This window comes from Equus caballus, chromosome 29, assembly GCF_041296265.1.
Source record: "Equus caballus isolate H_3958 breed thoroughbred chromosome 29, TB-T2T, whole genome shotgun sequence".
Classification (NCBI taxonomy): domain Eukaryota; kingdom Metazoa; phylum Chordata; class Mammalia; order Perissodactyla; family Equidae; genus Equus; species Equus caballus.
In genome coordinates this window covers 18,892,942-18,915,721 of record NC_091712.1, presented here as the reverse complement: position 1 = coordinate 18,915,721, position 22,780 = coordinate 18,892,942, and the positions used below count along the sequence as shown (strand labels likewise).

At 45.3% G+C, this 22,780-nt stretch overlaps 1 protein-coding gene across 1 annotated transcript in view; it reads left to right on the top strand.

The window, feature by feature from the left end:
- The first annotated feature begins 9,394 nt into the window (after positions 1-9,394).
- The window catches only part of JCAD (junctional cadherin 5 associated), a 79,580-nt gene continuing 66,194 nt past the window's right edge, over positions 9,395-22,780 (top strand). The window contains exon 1 of the mRNA XM_023632270.2: positions 9,395-9,678. The gene's annotated coding sequence lies outside the window, so the exon portion shown is untranslated. The remainder of the gene's footprint in view (positions 9,679-22,780) is intronic.

Below are 22,780 nucleotides of genomic sequence, written 5' to 3'. Positions count from 1 at the left end.
CTCACTTCAATGACCTGCTTGAATTGTTCTCGTTCTTGCCTTCTTGTTTTCTGTGCAACACTCTTAACCAAAGCCACAAGTGAAATGGGCAAACGATGACAATTCTTGCTGATGCCACAGGTGGGGAGAGACTCCTTCCTAACTCCTGCCCATTCTACCCCCATTTGGTCTTGGTATCATACTTGTTTTCATGGCCACAATCAAAGATACTAATGAATGCCCCCCACATTTCAACTGAGGTACCCTTCTTCACCTTCTTCAGTGTCTCATCACTTTCTTCTACTTGGCATTCACCATTTTCAGTTCTTAATGACCTTTTTGAGCATGTCCAAGATGCTAGACTCGCGTCCAAATTTGGACTCATCCTTAAATCTAATGAGCAAGTGAGCTCCTTGAGCTAGAGCATTCGACTTCATCTCCCAGGACTCATCATGACGCCTAGCTCACAGTAGGTCTTCAGAATACACTGTTAGATAAATCATTAGGACTAAGGTAACATATCCTGACAGGCTTCCTCTCTCCCATATTCCCACCTGGACATGGCTGGGAAGCATGCACATAGACGCGACTTCTCTCAAGTGGTGTATGCCCACATGGAAATGCGGTTCTTGGATTTTTTTTTACCCAAGTGTTATTTTATCTTAGAGTTGGAAATTCTCCAGAAGCATTTGCAAAGCCTCACTAAGGGAAAATTTGATGTGCTTAGTGTCTGGATGCCATTCTGATGAGCTTTTTGGAGAGATATGGAGGGGAAAAGTGGGACACTGTGAAATCAAACCAACAATTACAATGTCTTACAACTCCAATTTGGTTGGGAATTACTGGTTCAAGTCACACTCTCCACCGGGTCCCTGCCTCTGAATAGTGTTCTTCAAAGAGAATTACATAGCCATTTGTTAAATATCCATAAGTCAGATTTATTTCTATCTACTCCCATGTGTATCCCTTCCACCCCAGTCAGCTGGCGCCACTCCCTGCTCCTTGCTTAGTCTCATTTTTGTGGCTTTGCTAATACTGTGGTTTTTTCTTTGCCAGTGATGTCTCTCTCCTTCTCTAGTGTAGGGACATCTTATGTAGCATTTGAATCCACTCTGAGCCCTCCTTTCTCACTCATCAGTCTCTCCTTATTCATGTGCAGGGTCTGTCTTCCCAGTTACTCATCAATGAAAGCGAACCAGGGGCTATGCTTCTCTTCCCACCGTTAGTGCCCAGCAGAGTGAAGTGCAGAGAAAGAGATCTAGACCAGTGGGCTCCAAACCCAGCCAAGATCCAGAATCACCTGGGAAGTTCTTAAAAATATCTACTGAGTCAAAATCTCTGGAGGTGAGGCCCAAGAAGTTTTTTTTTCTTAAAAAAAAAAGCTGTAGGATGTAAGTTTGATGATAGGTCAAGTTTGGGAATTATCAGGATGTGAGAGGAATTTGTGTCAAGTTCTTGGTACTTAGATGATAGAGCTGCTGAGACTCAGGCTTGGTCCCCCAAAACCAAAAGGGCTTTCTTCCTAGGAGGTGCTCCGTGAGCCCTCACCATTGGAGTCCACAGGAACATTTGACTGCTCTGACACTGTATACATCAAGATATTGGCTTTTCTTTTCCCAGAGATATTTACGTATTTACTTATTTTTATATCCTGCGTCACATCCACCTCCAAACTAAATACCCCTGCGCTTCCCAGTTAATCAATTTTGCATCAATATGAACAAGGCTTTGCTCGACAACTGTCATTTTCCATCCCTCCTACTTTGGACGATGGCTCTTCCTCAGTCAACGTACAAGATAGATTCTGTTCAGCTTAGTGCTTAGAAATGGCTTTGTTCGTGACATGCTTGTCCATTCTCAGAAGGTACAATGCCAACCACTATCATTACTGCATTCACTATTCTTTTCTAAGCAGTGCCTATTTCAATGCGGTGTTGGGCTGGGCATCCATTCATTTATTCAGACATAGTCTAGGCTGCAGGCTGTAGCTTTTAGACTCACACAGCAAGCTTTGCTCAGCTCTTTGCCTGTAGCCTTACTAATCTGTGGTTTGGACTGTCCCATAAACCTCTAATCTTGGGCCTTGGATATGCTTTAATATGTTGACACGACAAATTTTTCTGAATCCAGAGGCATCATATTTTACTTCCCATGTAAACTCCAATTTATTTTATTTTGAATTACCAGAATGACATGGTAGCAATATTAATAAAATTATTTATTGAGAACCTAATATGTGTAAGTCAATCTACTAAGGAGGTATAGGGGCTTCAAACATTAATAAGATAACATCCTTGCTCTAGAGAGGACCATGCTCTGATGGGAGCTACAGAATATCATTTGTAAAAAGCAGTTTACAAAGCCAGACAGCAGACATCAAGTATCAAAAGGACGGCCCAGGCACTAACCACCCTCCGGATTTGGAGGGAGGCTTGACCATGGAGTACTAGAAATCTTCGTGGAGAACCTATTATAACACAGGGCCTGGCTTATAGCAGGTGCTCAATAAATGCCAGTCAAGTGAGTAAACAAATGACTGGATGATGGTAAGATGTGAACTGCGCCTTGAAATACAAGTAGAACATACTCAAGAGAAGAAACAGACACACACAGCTTCTTCACCAATGAAGTGCGACCCTGTTTATCAGGGAGTGACATGAGTCAGAAATTTAGGAAAACATACCTCTTGTTAAGGTTAATCTTTGTATGATTGGTGGTAATCATTTACTGAGCAGTGACTAAATTGACAGCACTTACTGAATATCGTTTATTTTCAGTAGATAGATTAAAGCCTTGCTGTGTAAATTCATCAATTCACAATGTAACAGGGACATGCCCGTTCAATCAGTTGAACTATGTACAGTAACTACTGATTTACTTTGTAATAAACTGATTTATATTCTACCTTCTTCTGAAATAGATTTGATATCAAACAAGTTATGAGACCCAAGAAAGGAAGCAAGATAGAGCGAAGCTGAGGAATGGGGCAGAAAAAAACTAAAAAGTTCGCTAATTGAGTCTTCTTGCAGCTTGGGCTAAAAAGAAAGGACAGGAGTTACCTAGAACTAGGAATTAAATAAGTTTATGGGAGAAGACAGAAGAAATGTTTCTCCTTGCTCCTAATTTCTGAAGAAAACTTTTTCATAGGACTATTTCTAACCTTAACCCCTTGGTTAATTGCTGCTCTTCCTCTTTTTGCCACCAGTGAGACTCTTACTACCAGCTGGCTGGCTGACTTTTTATGTGCCTGGCATCATGCTAAATTCCATAGACGCATTTTTAAAGGTTAATCCTACAACTGCCCTGTGAGTAGGTCGTATGATTCACTACCTCTTGCAGGCAGCCCATTTTTATGAGCAGCCCTTCCTAAAAGCAGCTGGATGCTCTCCATGAGTAGATCTTCTCCAGCCTGGGAATCAACATACAGAGAATGAGCAGACTGCAGCCAACAGGAAGCCTGCCCAATGGTAGATAAGAAGATCCTACTTCATCGGACTTTGATCTAGAGAGAGGAGCAGACACACAGGGCTGTGTTCTGGCAAAGCAGCTCAAGAAGACTCAGGAGGAGGTCTCAGGGCTGAGCAAGAGAAAAACCGTCTCTGGTCGTTGGGGACACTGGTTTGCTCAACCACCATCTTAGATGTTTAGAAGCAACCAGAGTGTGGAGGTCATCGCACTGGACTTGGAGTCAAAGAAGATGTTTCCAGCTGTGTAAACGTGTGCAGGTCATTTTACATCTCTTAGCTCCACTTTCTCTGTCTGTTAACAGTGGCAGGAAAGGAACTCCATCATCGCTTATGCCAATTCCAGGGGAATGGATGTGACAGTGTGCGTTAAGTGTTGAAAATGAAAGCTACAGTGTATTATTCAGCCCCAATTTAAAATCCTACATGTTCTTGTTTCTACACAGGTCTTAAGAATAGCTAAAATAAGAAACAGATTATTCTTCTTAATACTCTTTACCACTTCTCTGTCTCCTCTATAGTGTGCCCTAAGTCCTTGTAGCTGGCTGCCTCTCAGCCCTGCCCGTCCTCTTCTTGTCATCACTTAGTATTACCCGACCTTAGAGAAGAAAGGAAAATGAAGGGGAGAATATTTATTGTTGTACAAACATCCTTTCTTTTAAAGGCAATTTTATAAAAAATAATAATCCACCTATCATCGTATCACCTCAACATATCAACTCATCATTCTCCCACACCACCTTTAGTTTATCTACATACATTTATGATTTTCACGTGGTTGTGATCACAGAGTAGATACATTATCTGCTTCTGCTAGTTCTAGTTGTTTAACACTGCTATAAACATTTCCCAAGTTGCTACATCGCCTTCCTAATTATTTTTGCTACCGGTTGTAAACTATTCCATGGAGTAAAACATCTCATGATTAAAATTATAATTTTATTATCGTTGGACATTTAGATTTATTTTAATGAATATGCTGTAATGAAAACCTTGCATATATAGCCTTTTTTTCCCTTATGAGTTAAAGGAAAAAGTGTTTATAATTTTTTTCTAAAAGCCAGGCAAAATGTTCTAAATTCCTCACAAGTTGAGTGTTTATCAGCTTCACTGACCCATCTCTGCTTTATCGCGCTTTATCCTCATGGGATCTTCTGGTCAGTGGGGCAAGGTTTCAGCTGCTGTTTCTAATCATGACTTTTTCCATCACCAAGTCTCTTTGCACGCTGTTTCTTGGTCTCTGAAATGGCCAGAAGAGTTTTGTAGATGGCCTGATAACACTTGGTTCGTGGTTGTCAACCTCGAAGAAATGATCTTATCCAAAGTAATAGGAGGAATTCTACCCATCGAGTTGATGGCGCTGTGCAGAGGCTCACTCCAGCCCACGGGCGGGTGGTGGCTCTTTGACCTAAAGAGGAAGTGGTATGGAGAGCTGTATCAATCGGGTTCCAACCAGGAAGATGAGACCCACTCTAAGCATTTAAAACAAAGGACATGTAATACAGTGAGGTGGTGACACAGATGAGGAAAAGCCGAGAAGCCAAATGAGGGCGGTGAGACAGGTGAGAGATGAGCAGTAGCAGGAAGCCACTGCTACCCCCAGCCCGAAGCACAGAGCCATAGTCACCTGGGCAAAGCTGGGCCCAGGGCGCCTGGCCCACAGAGCTGAGGAGGAGGAGGAGGTGAGCCCTGCTGGAGACGCCCCCCGAGGCAGAGAGAAGGGGAGCGATAACCTGGCGTCGCCCTCCCTGGTGCCTCCAGTCTCCCACCGGTGCCTCTCCTGGGTTGAACCCAGCTGGAACCCCGGTATCACAAGAGCCTGTGCCACATAGCTTGCAGGAGTGGGCCGTCCACACACCTCCTATGATACAAAGTGAAGTAGGGAAAGGCCGAGGAACGAGCCCAAGGTAAATAAGCCGAGAGTTAGTACAAAATCACATCGCCCAATAGTCCTTCAAAATAGCACCAAGGAAGAAAAACAATCCTCTGGAGAAGCTGGCCAAGAAAGCAAAAGGGAGCAAAGTGGTTTAGATTTAAGCACCCACATCAGCCATACACATCTGCCTTCTTCATTGCCGACGGTACATCTAGCTAGTCTGAGCCAAAAGATGATTTATTGAAGACTGTCACTAGGTCACAGACTCTCTGGGAGACCAGAGTCAGGCATGGAAGCTGTAGGACCAGGAGCATGAGTTATACGAGGGGCTGGCTGTCGCCGCAGAGGAAGGGCCAGGTCCCTGGACTCACCCAGAAGATAATCTGCACTGGTCACCACGACTGGCCCTCCCTGGGGCTGCCCCTGAGAATTGATGCCTCCTTGCCAAGTGACGCCAACCTCCTGTAGAGTGGATTCAACCTCTTTCCTGCCTCGTCCTGATTTTTACCGAGTTGAAGGCATCTAATTGCCCAGCCTGTGACATACACTTGCACCCAGCTGCAAAGGATGCTGGAAGAGAGAGTCTGGGTGCTACTTTGGGAAGGGTAACTGCTATGTACTGAATTGTGACACCCCCCCAAATTCATATGTTGAAGCCCAACCCCCAATGTGGCTGTATTTGAAGGTAGGGCTTTTAGGAGGTAATTAAGGTTAAGTGGGGTCATAAAAGTGAGGTCCTAATCTGATAGGATTAGTAGACTTATAAGAAGAGGAAGAGAGAGAAAGCTCTCTCCCCACACGTGCACCAAGGAAAGGCTACACGAGCACCCAGCCAGAAGGTGGCCTGGCAGTCCACAAGCCAGGAAGAGAGCTCTCACCAGAACCTGACCGTGCTGGCACCCTGGTCGCACGCTTCTAACCTCTGGACGTGTGGAGGCTGTGGTTTAAGCCACGCAGCCTGTGCTGTTCTGTTACGGCGGTCTGAGCAGACTAAGACAAGAACTCAATGTGGGAAGTCCAAGTTCACCAAAGGAAGACTGTCCACAAGCCGGGGAGTGGCCACACATGTGATCAATGTCTCGGATACCCACGTTACCAACTTTTGTTCATTACAGAATGTTATCGGGTCTCCTCACATTTGTGACCATTAAAAAGGCTACAAATGAGGCGAGTGGTGGCACTGCTGCTGAAATGGTCCAATGCCAATGGCATTTGCCACAAGAGGATTGGTTCCTTTTATGCTCCAGACCTGATGGGGCAAATCTGCATCCTTTGTCCACGTGCTAGCTCTGTCTCCTGATGGGGTCACACCAGAGAAACCAGACTATTACCAAACCTCAGAGTGAGAAGGAACCTTCAAGAACACTCGGCCTCCTTTCCACCCAGGGCCAGGGCTTTCCAAGTCTTCTGACCACTCTAGTTGTTAGAAAGATTGTCTTCTTCTAACTACTGTTGGCATATATTTCTGCAATGAGGTTCTTCTTCCACAAGTTCAAAATTAGATGACCAGCTAACAAAGAATGTGGAAAAGTCAGCCCCACTCAGGGCCATGGGTTAGAAGGACGGGGTCACAGTCACCCCTGGGAAAGACTGTTAGAAGAATACTGAGTCTTCAGGGAATATCGGACAATTCTTTCTTCCATTTCCTTTGAGATTGTGTTCCAGGGGAGTCAGAGTGACTGAGTTATTTTTGTAATAATTATTAACGGAGTGTCCCCTTATATGTCTTTTAATGTGCTAGGTTCTGGGGATAAAAAGTTGAATAAGATATAGTTCTTACTCTCAGGAAATCCATAGCCTAGAAGACAGGCAAACAGAGAGATCACTGGGATGTGACTTCAAGAACTATGAGAGAAGAATGAGCAAAATATGATGAGAGCCAGGAGGAGGGAGCAACTGATTCTGTCTGGGGAGAACCAGACAGAGCTTCAAAGACAAGGTACATTTGGGGGTGACATGGAGGGGCACTTGAGGAGGCTCCCAAGGCTTCTCTTAGAGAGACTGGTTGGATGTAACCGTGGTAATTTCTTGGGGATGAAAGTGTGCTAGGCAGGGAGGGAGGGTTCCTGGGTAACAGAGTTTCTCTGATGAAGGAATAATGAAATGGGAGACTTGGGGTCCGAATACGGGGTTGTGGTATGGTAGGTGTTTCTTTCATAGTGTGATTGTTAGAGATTATTGAAACAGCCTCCTTGTTCCTTTCTTCCACCCCTAAAAAGCAAAACAGTGCAAAGCCAAACAAAATGCCCTACATCCGGGCTCTGTCACTTCAGCTCCACTCTGCCATTGTGGCACAAAAGCAGCCCAGACAATCCATAGACGAGCGTGGCTGTGTACCAATAAAACTTTATTTACAAAGACAGGCAGTGGTCTGGATTGGGGCTGGCGGTTTGCCACCCCTGGCCTACAGGATCAGATTTGACAAGGCAGTCGTTGGTTACTCCTGGTTTGCGATTTTGAGGTCCGTTTTGAGATTGTGGATGTAGCTAGGACCGGGAGCAAGACGTCACTGGGGGAGGGCTTGGGGCCTCAGGAAGGACAGTGAGGTGCAGATCCGAGAGGGCCCCTGTATGTCCAGGGAGGGATGGGCCGCCACTGGAAGGACTGGTCTCACTCCTTCTTCCTCGCAGAGAGCCTCCTGGCCGCCGTCCTGCTGTCAGACTGCGGCTCCGAGCCGACCGGCTGTGTCCTGGCCAGCAGCTGCTAGGCAGGAGCTGCCTTTCGTCCCCGAGGTGACTGCGCACAGGATAATTTATATTTTGGTGTAAACGCACCTCAAGCTCCTTTGAGATGAAAGACTCTATATAAAACTGAGTTATGACCCTGCTTACTGGAGTACTGCTGAGTTTTTCCAAAAGTGGAGTGAAACCCCTTTGGCATCTGTGAAGGGCTGGCTGTAAAGGAGTGTTGGCTATTTCAGCGGCTCTAGCCTTTGCTGTTGATTCTGTGCACGATAAATCCTTCTCCTCCAAGGCCAGAGGCGCGTGGGTATCTGCCAAAATACTGAGGAGGACGATCTCCAACTGGTCCAAGCTGAGGCTGGCTCTGTGCTTTTTAAGTTGTTTGGGAAGTGAGGAACACACACACTCACAAACACGCATTCACACTCATACACACACACCCACACTGACAGACATTCATATGCTCTCATTCATACACACACATTCACTCACACACTCACACACATTCACACTCTCTCACTCATATACACACGTTCACACACACTCACAAACACACATTCACACTCATACACACCCACACTGACACACATTCACATGCTCTCATTCATACGCACACATTCACTCACACACTCACACACATTCACACTTACTCACATACACACGTTCACACACAGTCACAAACACACATTCACACTCATACACACACACCTGCACTTACACACATTCACATGCTCTCATTCATACACACATTCACTCACACATATTCACACTCTCTCACTCACATACACACGTTCACACACAGTCACAAACACACATTCACACTCATACACACACACCTGCACTTACACACATTCACATACTCTCATTCATACACACACATTCACTCATACACTCACACACATTCACACTCTCAGTCATATACACACGTTCACACACATACTCACACATTCATACTCTTTCACACTCACACATTCACACACATTCACACACACATGCTTACACTCTCTCACACACTCACACACACATTAATCTTCCATAATAACATACTCTAGAGTAGCTATTGCCTTACCCTAGAACTTTCTATGGATTCTCTTGACACTGATTTTGTTGTCACACAAAAGATTTGACTGGGTCACGCTCTTTTGTCATTCTGCATTTTTAACTCCCAGACGAGCTCCTTTCCTTGAGGAGCAGAGCTATCCATCCACAGGTGTCACTTTCTCCTGCCGGAGGCCCGGGACTCCCCAGGCCAGCTCCGTGCTGGGCCTCCCTTCAGACAGTATCAGACAGGGCATACCAACGTGTCTTTTTTTAGAAAAGACCATAAGTGTCTTATCTTACTCCTTTGGAATTTTCCACAGTTATTTAACCTCTGGTTTAGGAAAAGTTGGTTTGAGGGTTCTTCAAATGTCCCTGAGCTCTTACATCAGATCTGCGAGCTCGTCGTGCTGGAGGTGGATGGGCGACTCCTCTTGCCAAGGTGCCTCATTTCCATCTCTCCTCCCGGCTGACTAGAAACCTTGTGGTTAAAATAACACACAGCCTCTATTCAGAGCTCATGCTCAGAGCTGCTGTCGGAGGCAGATTTTGGATTTAAGGAACTCTCAGAAGATGCATTTGAGTGGCTTTTTAAATATCCCATTTTAGACTCCCATGAAGAAATCAGGGATCTCATCAGGTAAACATTTTCTTTCCTTTTTCGTGGTTTTGTTGAAAAGATGATTAAGAAAATTGTGTCTGTGAACGTTGGAAGAAGCCAGCTGCTTTCTGGCTTTTTACCGTTGAACAGGGTTTGTGTCTGTTTCTCTGAAAGAGGAATAAAGTGATGAAACCCAGAATCTCACAGAAAGAAAGCTCAGTGGCAATTCTCTGTTGGTGGAGAAAGGGCTGGGTGTACGCGGAAGGGATCCGCCGGGTGGGGCAACGAGACTGCCTTTGGTGTCCACAGGTCGCCAAGGTGGGAAACCAGAGTCGGGCGGTCTCGTTCGCTCTCGGGTGCAGTTTTGGGCGGCTCGTCACGTGACCAGCTCACACGGGAGTGGTTCTCACCCCTATCTTGGCATCATATCTTCTTATCTAAAAAAGCTGAACTGCTTCTCTTTTTCTTGCCACTTTCTCCTCAAGAAATTGGGTGCCACTCTATCAATCTATTTACTTATAGCCCACTTCTAAATTTTTGGGAAATAGAGCTCTACTATCACATATTTTCATATTTTTAAGTTCATGCCTTTCTCCAGTGATAGATCATTAAAGATTTGTCTTACATCTATGTGTAAAATGTATTAGCATTTTCTTTGAACACGCGTAACTATGACCTCTAGAAATAAAAGAACGGCTCATTTGTAGAGTGAGTGTATTTTTATTTTTCTGAAAAACTCGCCTCCACTCCTCTGGGTCTTTGCTCAGTTGTGCAGTGTTTTTTTTTTTTTGCAAACATTTGTGCCTGTGAAATCTTTTGGTGTATCTCACCCTAGCTGGACCAGGTGTTCATTTGCCAATTGTGTGTGTGTCTCTCCCCTCCCCCAGAGATCTTTATGTTTCCTTTAAAGTTTTAATGTGAAGAAAGGTCCATTCTTATTTGATGCTAGAGCCAAATGAATCCATCAATCCATCAGTCGTTGGTCAGTCAAGCTTTTCTTCAAGTTCATTCTATATGTTTGATATTGGAATACTCACCAGGGTTGGGGAAGGGTTGTCACCAGGAATATAAATAGCATCGTTGTAAGGTGTTTACCATGTATTTTGACTCCTGTCTATATTCAGTAAATAATTACCAAATATTATAGTATAAAATGAAGTGCCACATTTCAAACCTCAGATTACAGGAAAGGCTGACGTAACAATACGACTGCTCTTCCTGAGAGCTTGCTGTGCAGCACGTCCTAAGCGAGGCACTTTGCAATCACCCCATTCTCTCAACAGTGCTCATTGTACAGATGGGGAAATAGAAGCTTCCTGAAGCGCTGAGTGTCCTGCCTCAAGGCTGATGGATGGCAGGCTCAGTGCTCAACTCTCAGTCTGGGGCCAGTCCTCCTGCTCAGACAGGCAGCAGAAAATGTGCCCCAGAAGAAGTGGTCCCTGGGCTGGGCCCCAAAGGGCCGTGTGGTGTCCAAATGGCTGGAAGGAGCCATTCCGCAGGTGGGGGTCAGGGTGGAAGGGGCCAGTGTGTCTGGAGGACAGTGCAGCAATGTGTGCCCTGATGAGAGGCAGGAAGGAAAGTGGTGGGTTAAAAGAGGCGGAGGGGTTGAGCCCAGAAGGAGCCGTTTGTGCTTCTGGACTGAGGAGTGAAGTAAGGAAAGTGGAGTCAGATCATGATGAATCCTGCTCAGCGCTGTCTGTCCCCAACCCATCCCCCTGAACCCCCCTACCTGGAAGGCTCTCTGCCTGGGTCACTGTCAGTCTCAACCCTCCTGCCTCAGGCCTCCGTCCAGAGCTCACCTCATCTGAGAGGCTTCCTTAACCCTCCCATTCAAGGAGCAACTCCATGACCACCCTCACTTTCTTCTTTTTTTATTGTGGTGAAATATACTCAACATAAAATTTACCCTTTTAACCATTTTAAAAGTGTACAATTAAGTGGTATTTAGTGCATTTATAATACTGTGCAATCATCAGCATCATCTAGTTCCAGAACATTTTCACCATCCCAAAATGAAATCCTATACCCATTAAGAGGTCATTCCCCATTCCGCCATCCCCCGCTCCTGCGACCACTGATCTGCTTCCTGTCTCTATGGATTTGCCTATTCTGGACATTTCATGTAAATGGAATCATACAATATACAGCCTCTTGTATCTGGCTGCTTTCACTTAGCTTATGTTTTTGAGGTTCACCCATGATGGAGCATGACTCAGTACTTTATCTCTTTTTCGGGCTGAATGATATTCCATTGTACGCATCCACCACATTTTCTTTATCCATCCATCACTTGATGGACCTTTGAGTTGTTCTCACCTTATGACTATTGTGAATAGTGCGGCTATGAACACTCTTGCACAAATTTTTGTTGGAACACGTGTTTTCAATTCCCTTGGGTGAATATGTAGGAGAGGAATTGCTGGGTCATATGGTAACTATGTTTAGCTTTTTGAGGAATGCCAAACAGTTTCCCACAGCAGCTGCACCATTTTGCCTTCCCATCAGCAGAGTATGAGAGTTTCGAGTTCTCCACATCCTTGCTAACATTTGTTATTTTCTATTTTTTTTATTACAGCCATCCTAGTGGGTGTGAAGTGGTATGTCATTGTGATTTTGATTTGCATTTCTCTGATGACCTTGAGCGTTTGTTCATGTGTTTGTTGGCCATTTGACCTGTTCACTTTTTATGCACTTTATGTAGCTCTATTTTTCTTTATACATAAGTCCTATGATCTATCACTTCCTGTCACATTGCGCCTTTATTTATTTACTATCTGTCTCCTCCTGTGACTAAGCTCCATGAGGACAGGGACTATGTCTGTTTTGTTCATCATTGTGTCTCAGTTTCTAGGACAGGGTTTGGTATTGTATGGACCCAGTATATATTTGCAGAATATTTGAAGATGGAATTAGATGTTTATTCCCCCACCCCCAGGCTTAGGCCTCCCCTTCCTGCAGGTGGATCAACGGAGGGGAGAGCCACAACCGGTCCACACGTCAGTCCCTCCCCACATTCCCTGCCCCCAGGCCATGTTGTTAAGGCAAAAGGATCATAGTGCCTTCCGCCACCCATCCACCCCTTGGTTTATGGGGAGAGAGGCTGGAGCAGCCAGATGCTTATAGAGATAACCAAGGTTTGAGGTAATGAGAGCCTGAGCGAAGGCAACAGCAAGGAAAGCAGAGTGGGAGGAATAAAGAAGAGGGAGGTATTTAAAGAACTATCATTAAGGCTAGGTGACTGGCTGAGGAGTCAATGAAGGTAACCTCAGATTTTGAACTCGGAGAGTTGGGAAAGTGGTGGTACCATTAACTATAAAAGGAAGTTGGGAGAAAGAATCTATTTGCGAGAGGGGACAGGAGAGGCTTGTTTTATGTTGAATTGGAAAAGACAACAAGGGAGCTGAGTAGACACATCCAGGGTGTGGTGGCAGACACAGCCCTGGAGCTTAAAGGGGAGACCAGGACTTGAGGAGACCAGACTGGAGATCCTGGTTTGAAAGGCGAAAGAGAAGCGTCAAGGAAATCAGTGAAATTCGGAGACTGGGTCAAGTTTCTGAGAGAGGTGGGGAAGAGAGAGACACCAAACACAGAAACATTTCTATGGTGAGGGGTTGGGTGGACGAAGAGGAGTGAGTGAAGGAAAGAGGAGCGAGAGGAAAGGGAAATGGGGAGAAAGCCAGAACAGGGAGATGCTGGAGCCCAAGGGAGGAAGGAGGTGAGGGAGCACACGGACAAGAGGGCGAACAAGAAAGGAAAGGAAGAGAGAGTAGGGAGACGGAGAGGGTGAGAGAGAGAGAGAGAGAGGGAAGGAAGTGTAGGCTGGAATATGTGTTTATGAAGAAGGCGTTATTACTGAGCCTGGAAAACTTTGACTTGAGGAAGAACATTTAGTGGTGGAAATCTCCTCCCACGGGCTCTGTGAAATCTCTGGAGAGGGGACGATGGCTGCTGCCTTTCCTTTCTGGCTGTGGATACCAAGTTGGGGGCTCATACAAAGGAACTGAAGGCAGGGCTATGGGGCACATACCTGTGGGCCTCTCACTTTGAGCGTATAGTATCGTCCCCAAACTGGAGTTTTTCTAATAAAATTTTCACCTCCGCATTGCAAAGCAGTGACCCTCAGGCATAATTCTGGATGCTAATACTTCTCCAGCTCTGAGCCTGAATAAAGAGAGAACTTCTGAGAGCCAAATGCACGGGGCTGACACTCCACGATTGCTGCTCCCCATCTGCGGCCACTCATCACAAGATAGGGCTCTTGACATGTTTCTGGAACATAAGCTACTGACTAAGGTATCCTAGGTGGAAGAAGGGCATACCAGAATAGAGGTGCATATTTTATTAAATACTATGGCCAAAAAACTTTTTTAAAGTTTTCAGAAAGTTGTCCCTTATGCAACCAAAGAGCAGATGAGAGTTTCTTGTTCATTCCAAAATGATGAGACTTCAGGACTGACTTCTTTGGATGCTGTGTTTTCTAATTTCATTCCATCATTAATTTACATACTTATTCATGTAACAAATATACGCTCACTGCAAGCCCACTGATGGTCCCCCCGGGAGGGGCATCTGAGACCCTGTTTCGCTTCTCCGGTCTCAATAAAGAGGTAGGACTGCCCTGGGGACGGGAAGTGATCACAGAAGCGAAGTGTGGAGAAAACAGGGGCTGTGAGGGCAGGTGGGGAGGGCTCCGCACACACGGCTGTGGCCTCCTCACCTCTGAGCTGGCGGCATCTCCTTAGCATGTCCAGCCAGGAGCATAATAACCAAGAAGTCAATAGGAGAATGGGCACCTTGCAAGGCATTCAATCTCAAAGATCTACAGCCTTGTGTTCATCCAAATTAACCTTTTGCGCAACTTCAGGTTTCCCAGTGACAAAATCCTAGAGTGTGCACTTGCTTTTCATGATGTACCCTTCCCTGTTGCAGAACATCTCTTTAAAATGATAGGTGATGTTTCAAGCGTCATCTACAACGATGGTTCTATTGTTCTAGAATTGTGGTGGAAATGAAATACTGGTTGGAGTCTTAGTGCCCAGGACGTTTGTCCTCAGGAAGTGGTGTGTTTCTTCCCCAATGTTGCCACTAGGAAAGAAACGATTAGAGAAGTTCACAGAAGGTTAATGTTGGGTCTGAACCATTTCAGCATAGAGGATGTCAAATCACCGTTCTGAGTTTTTGCACATACATTGTAAAACGAGCCTTTGCTCTTTTCTATTTGTCGAAAGCAGTAACGTTAATGTTAATGTATAACGGCAGATGATAAAAATGAAACAACTCTCCCACTGGCATTAGGCTTTGAAAAAGTGCTGCGTGAATTATTTTACAACAGGTTTACCTTCCTGATCCTTGATTTTCCTAAATTAATAATAAAATTATATAGTCTGATTTCAGCACATGCAAACTGAAGGTGAGGAATTGGGCCAGAAAATTGCCAGCAGGAGCCCCTTGGAGGTTAAATGTCACCCACAGTGCAGGGCTGGTGACAAGCACAGTCAGGCTCAGCTTTTGTCTCCTTATCATCCTTCTCAATACCAGTCATAGCAGGGATGTCTAAAAATTACTTTCACCTCTCCCCTTGTTCCCCCTCAACAAAAACATCGCCAACTGGAGTTAGCGATAGAGGGGAATGTTGTCCCTCAGTGAAGAGGGTGGATTTAGGAATAAAATTGACCTGGTTGGTTCTCCAGTCTGCCTCTTTCTAGCACTAACTCTCTAAGCTTCAGTTTCCTGATCTGTAAAATCAAAGTAATAAAAGCTCCTAGCCCACAGGAGTGCTGTGACAATTAAGTGAGCTAATGTGCTCACAGCTCTTAGCACATTCAATCAATGTGAAGTATTATTATCACAGGTAACACGTGAATAACAGAACTGAGCTGCCATTTTTCAGCCCACTGCCAGCTTGCCTCTCTTCTCTCTCCTGTGAGTTTAATCTCACAGCACAGTTCTAATGAAGTTGCCCCTCTGCTCAGAATGGTGACTGGATGAAACCAAGACTCCTTGGGCATGGCATGCACGCCTCCTCCACAAGATGCTTCACTCTCCCTTCCCACCTCCGCCCCCTCCAGCCCTTGGGAGCCCTACACTCCAGGACCCCTCAAATCATTTCCTTTTTCCTGAATGAGCCCTATGCCCCAAGGCCTCTGTGAATTAGCTTCTGATGCCCTCATTCCTAATGCCCTTTCCTCCCCCTCTCTGTTTGCAGGCTGGTTCCAATCAGAACTAGTCAAGCTGGCATTAACTTCTTTTTACGCATTTCCATGAAACTTTGTGCCTCTACCATAGCCCTTACCCGCCTCTCTTTGAATTATCGCCCCTGTGTTATACAGCAAACTGCTGGAAAATTGAAACCAGATCATGTTCATTTTTATGCCTCCGAAAGTATTTTGCACATAACCAAACAGTAGAAAAGGTTGGTTGAATTGAATTAAGAAGTTGACTCTCTAAGTGGTTATTGCCAGTAGGTCGTTACAGTAACAATAGAGAAAGGGCTGGTTTGGGATGAAGAGAACTGGATATTTATGTTTATATACATATATGTATACGTGTGTACCTGTATATGTAAGTGTGTGTGTGTAATATATATATGCGTATTTCTGCATTTGTGAAATAGACATATGACATGTGAAGTTCCTTCCAACTCTAAGTCTGAGAGTCTGAGTTACTGGCTTCTCTATCCTTGCAATACACCTTTATATATCATGGCAAGAGAATAACCAGGGCTCTACCATAGAGTGCTGTGGGACACTGACTACACGGGAGGTGAGTCGCCAAGAGTGGTCTAAGGGCGCTGTACCAGCTCACCCTCCAGCCTGATTGGCCTTTCCCCGGCAAAAGCCACAGCGGAGTCAGCTCATGATTTCAGTCCTGCTTTTAAAGTCCGAATGTCGCAGGTTTGTCTGTTCTTCATTGCAACACTTTGCACGGATGGCTGTGCCTAGCCCGTGATAGACACTCCATAAATATTTCCTGAGTGCCTGTGCGGATAATCTTCCCTTTCACTAAAAAAGTAATAATAAAACCAAGATTTCTTAATACATTTATGACAGGACTCTGTGTTTAAAAAACAAAGTCACAATTTTCCCCAAGAATAATGACCCCTCCTCTAGATGTTATGCGCACATTAGCTCACTTAATTGTCACAACGTTCCTGTGGGCGAGGAGCTATAGAGTCAGATATTTTTCGCTGCATATACCACGTATCATATAATGTTATTTGTAGAGCTTTTCACTATCTAAAATTATTTTGTATATGTTTGTTCATATGTTTATCATACGTCTCCCATAGAATATAATTTTTATGAGCAGAGGGCTTTTCTTTTATCTTATTCATTGCTGTTTCCCCAGCACAGCGCCTGGCACACAGTATTTGTTCAATAAGTACTTGCTAAAGAGAATTGTAATTTATATCAAGAATTTGGTACTAAATAAGGTCTAATAGCCCGTCCTGGTGGTCTGGTGGTTAAGATTCGGTGCTCTCACCTCTGTGGCTCGGGTTCGTTTCCCGGTCAGGGAACCACACCAGCCCTCTGTCTGGTGTCATATGTGGTGGCTGTGTGTTGCTGAAAGCTGTGCCACAGGTATTTCAAAAGCCAGCAGGGTCACCCATGGTGGACACGTTTTAGCAGAGCTTCCAGACTAGACAGACTAGGGAGAAGGACCTGCCACCCACTGCCGAAAACACTGATCGTGGAAACCCTGTGAATAGCAGTGGAGCATGTCTGATACAGCACCACAAGGTGAGAGGATGGTGCAGAAAGACAGGGCAGAGTTCTGCTCTGCTGTCCACAGGGCGCTAGAGCCGGAATTGACTAACGGGCGCTAATAGCAAACAAGGTCTATTAGAAAGGAAAAATCACTTAACCAGTGAAGAAGGCTCATTCTGAAAAAAGAGAATGAAGCCTGAGGCATAACTGCTTGACTAGGTTTAGGGAGATGGGATAGGACTAATGGGAGTTTTTAGCCCTGATTTGTTTAGAAAAAAAATGAAACTAGACAGAAAATGGGAAGCTGGGAATCCCCTGAAGGTTTTGGAAACTGAGACCTCTTTTTTGTGGTGTTGTTTTATGTTTCGAAGGGAGGGGGTGAGAAGAGTTGGAATACATGTAGGTTTCATGTTCCCCACTTTTTAATACTTTTCTTTAAAAGCAAATGAATATGGAATAGAAAGATTATAAATTTAGAGGAAGTCTATGGAAGAGATAACAGAAAAAGACGGGGTAGAGGATAAGGTAAACATCTCAGAGACAATGCAGCTGTCCTGGCGGAAAGGAAGTAAGCAAGGAGTTCAGAGGCTATCAGTAAAATCAAGTGAAGGAAACAGTGAAAAAAAAAAAAAAAATCAGGAATCGCATCCTTAAGGAAAGAACCACAGACGCAATTCAGCTTGCCAACAGGAGATCCAACGGTTTAAAGGAAACAGGAAGTTTTGGGGGCGAATGTGGTAAGTGGAGCAAATAAGGGAGAGGTGGGTGGAATTTTAAGGTTGAAGATTTCATGACAAGAAGCTATTGGACAGTAAGAACTTTGGAATGGCACTAAAGAGAAGCTGAGTCATCCCAGAGCGGAAGGAGACTTTATAAAAAGATGTGAAAGTGTTAGGAATTGCAAGACAGTTGTCATACTTAAAATCTTATGAGCAAACCAGAATTCATTCATTCTTTCATTTAACATTTGTTGAATGTCAACTGGGCACTGGGGATACAAAGGTGAATGAATCAGGCCAAGAGCAATCGCCGCTTTCTTAGAATTTACAAATGAATAAATCAGATAATCTCAGTGATGAATATATATATTCAAGCAGGTGTTCTGGGGGAAGGAGTCCAGATGGGAGAGTGGCTAACGAGGGAGCCAGGCCTGGATGGGGTGGGGAGGGGTAGAGGTGTAAGCAGGCCTTCCAAGGAGCGGCATTGGAGCTGGGATCCGGATGGCGAGAGGGATGGGGGTTGGGTGGAAGGATTCTTCTAGATAGAGGCTACAGCACACACTAAGTCCTATGGAGGGAGGATCATGGCACCTTCAGGAAACAGAAGGAAGACCAGCGTAGTGGAGAACAAAGAGTCAGGGGAAGTGGGGTGAACTGAGGCAGGAGCAGCGGGCAAAGCTACATCAGGCAGTGCAGAGGGTCACGGTAACTATTTGGAGTTTCATCCCCAGAGCAGTAGGATATCATAGGGAAGGATGATTTCTTGCTTACAGGAAGAATGAGACATGATCAGTAGCTGGAATCTCCAGATGACCCATACTCATCCATTTGTGTGCCAAAACTTTATATTTTTACCACTTTCAGTGGACAAACGTATGGATGAAGTCTGCTCATTTTCTTGTTATTTTTCCTGAAGCTCATGTCCCTGAACTCAACATTTTCTCAGCAGTCCAAGGCATCGATTACTATACTTTTGAGGTATAAAGACTGCTTGTCCAATAATCCTGGACTGCTTTTCTCTTAACAGTCCTGTTTTCAACCTTTTTCATTTTTGTTTCCAGTTGCTGCCATTGTTATCTGCCTCTCTCTCTCAATGGCTGCTTCCAATCTGCTGTGGAATGGAAAACCAGAGAGCCCAATCAAGAGGCTTCAGCTGAGCTTGAGCACATGGGCTCCGTGGTTCGCCAGGGCCTTTAGGCTTCTTCCTCTGCCCCACTGGTGTTCCAGTGTCAGGGCAGCTGGAGTGAGCTCCAATTGGTACCTGAGAGCTGCGCTATCCAATGCAGTAGCCACTAGCCACCAGCCACCAGCAGCTATTTAAATTTAATTAGTTAACATTAACTAAAGTTAAAAATTCATGTCTTAGTCTCACTTGCCATATTTCAAGTGCTTGATGGCTGCATGTGGGCAGTGGCCTCCATATGAGACAGCACAAATCCGAACATTTCTATTATGGCAAAAAGTTCCATTGCTCAATATTAGAGCATTGATGGAGAGCACAAACCAAATGGTCTATACTATTGTCACTCATATTTTTAAACATCTATCTGACAGTAACTCCAGGCATGTACCAAATGCAGAGCTAGATGTGGCCTTTCTTGTTCCTCTAAGCTTACAAAAATAATCCTGTAAATTATTCCTTTCAGAATTGTTATAATTACTGTAATGCTATTGAAGAAACGCTCAGAGATCTGCTATTTCCAGCAGAGAAATAGACTCAAAGCTAATTAAAACGCCACAGTTGCTCACTGGAAAATCTGAGCTCTTGCTTGATTCACCTTCCCACAGTGTCTCCAAATAGACACATGTCACATGCAGCCTTAATCATCTGTTCCAGAAATTCCATGGTACACCTGAGCCTTCCTCAGTTCATACCCCAACCTCAGGAAGCCAGGCACACTCAGGAACCCGAGACCTTGGCAAAAATAGATGCTCATTTTTTACAGAAAACAGCTCGTTGAACTGATGAGCTAGTTATCCTATGTTCTGAGCTCAGAATAGCAAATGAAGAAGAAACAGATCGAAAACATTCTGGCTGAATGTTATATAAAAGTCATGTCAAGGTGTGATGAATAATGCATTAGCGACTCCTTGATTTTCATTATGTGCCAGCTTGAGACTGTGGTGTGCGCCTAGAGACTTCCGTAATAATCACAGTCGTAAAGTCGTTTATATGTTATCACTAATCCCTGTATCAGCTCTGTAAGGGAGGGAGCTTTTTCCACGTCTCACAGATGGGGAAACCCTAACATCGCAGGGAGGTGGGGTTAGCGGCAGAGCAGGTGTCCAGCTCTAGGCTGGGTGGCTGTGTCCCCCAGAGGCGGCCCTCCACAGCTCTGCTCTCAAATGCACGCTCTCCTATCTCCCGGCACCTCTTGCGGTGGGAAGGCCAGGGGAGGAGCGACAGCGAGAGGAGACCTTTATGGTCCGGGCTAATTGTGTCTTTCTGGAAGCTTCTCCACACTCTAGCTCTTCTGGTGACTGCGTGGCTTGTGTGCATTGAACCTTGGCTTTTACTGACGAGGCAAAAAAAGTGGAACACAGCAGTATTTTTTTCTGACTGTTGTGATCAGCTGACTTTACATGACAAGAGTTTTAGAGAGAAGCTCCACTCTATTTGAAAACAAACAAATAAGTGAACAGAGACAAAGAAACAAAAAACTGCACAAAGTCTCTAGGGTGAATGAGAACTGCCTGCCTTTTGCTCATTTGGTCATTTTTTATTACCACTGCTCCCAGGATAAAGTGAGGCTGGGGTTTTAGGATTCTGTAGGATTTCTCCCCTAGAGAACCTCAGCTGCTGACCTGAGCGTCTTGTAAATATTTTCTGCACAGCTGTCATGTGCCAGGCACTTGGTATGCAAAAATGAGTGAGATGCAGTTCTTGCCTGAGAGGAGCTTAGAGTCTGGCCTGGAAGACCAACAGGTAAGGTAATAATTAAAACACAGCAGAATAAACGCTGTGACATCAGGACATATGAAGTGCAAATGAGAAGAGAACTAAATGCACAACCCCAAGTTCCAAGTTACAGCAGGTCTGACAGGGACGCAAACTCAGAAATGGGATGAGATGGGGAGCAGGCACAGCTCCGCGTGGAGCCCAAGCACTGTTGTTTTTCTCTGGTTTTTATCTTCCTGGGATCCATACTCTGGAGCCGGGCAGGCCTTTCCTCCTCCATGGGTGGGATACAGAGCACCAGCACCTGCTTTGTGGGAGCGGGCCCTAGAGGCCAGGGTACAGGTGGGACCCAGCGGTGTGCACATAGTCATGCTTCCTGGAAAGCTCCCCGCTCCCCTGGCAGAGGGTCTGGACCAGCCCCCACTGAGAGTGCTCCTTACCTGAGAGTGGGCTGATCCTTGCTTTGCAGAGGGCTCTGCTCCCTCAGGAGAGGTCTTCCGACTGCTGCCTGAGGGGCAGGAAGACCCCCAAGACAACTGAAATGCCACTCTGTTTACCAGGATGCATTTTGCAGGATTTTAACTTAGAAATCTTCTGGTCTACCTATCTCATTGCACAGATGGGAGGACCAAGGCCCCATGGGACAAAACAAAAAAACAAACAAAATGCTCTCCCCCCGCCCCCCCACCCCGCACCGACAGGGAATGGACGTAATGTTTGCCCCAGGGCCATAGGAAATACTAGGAAAATGGAAGAAATGATCAAAGGGACTCAGAACCACGCTCTAGTTTATGGTGCAACAGCCTGAGTCTACCCTGGACTGAAATCTGAATCACTGGGTCCAACACCCTACCCATACAATGGACCTGATCCGTGGTGAGGACTAGATGTTATCTGCACTCCAAAAGGGAACTTTGTATGCTTGTTTCAGAGAGAGCTTGGAAGGAGGAAAAGATGGGGACCTACCCCACATGTCAGCGAGATCAGGGAGAGAGAAGTTCGGGCAGGAGGTTGGGTAGTGAAATGACAGAGAACAGGTAGGCTAAATCTGTGAGGTGTGTGGGCAAGAGGAAATTGAAGTAGGAGTGGGTGGCTGGCCTTTACAAAGGCAAGAATGGTGCTTTAGTTTAGACAAAAGAACCAATTTCTTTCCCTAAGACCACCATCCACCCCCTGCAAGACTCCATAAGAGAGAGTGCAGGCAACGGTAAAGCTCATCTGTCTTTGACAAGAAGGTATATTCTATACAGCCCCTCGGGCGGTGACAGTGACCCCACAGTGCCTGGGAGTCTGACTTGTTCCCTTGTATCTCCCATATTTCACAGTAGCCCTCCAGTCCGCAGTTCATGATTTTTCATCTTGACTTCAATACGAGTAAGGACAAACCAGGAAGGCAAGTTCTCGAAAACTTCCTGTAGCAACCCCCAAAGAAGTATCACCTTCCTTCCTTTCACACGGCAGCAATCACCTCATACTCAGTAAGTCTCATGGGCCTAGCAAAGTGCTATGCAAGAAGGACAGACTCCCATGACGTCCCCAACCCTATACTGAGATGCCCGAGCTCTCAGGTGAGGGCCTATTTATTGCAAGCACTGTGAAGAAACCAATATTCTACACAACCAAAGAGTTTAGAATTTATTTGGGAGATGCTTATGAAAGAACCTTGAACTCCAAATACTTGCTGAATCTCCAAGATGTTCTCTATCCCTGGGGTTCCCTTGGCTTCGGTGCTGCCCGCTAGCGTTAAGGCCTGAATAACAGCATGCTGCCCTGATAATATAAGAGGGCTATAGACAGGGACTAGAGGTCAGGAGGTG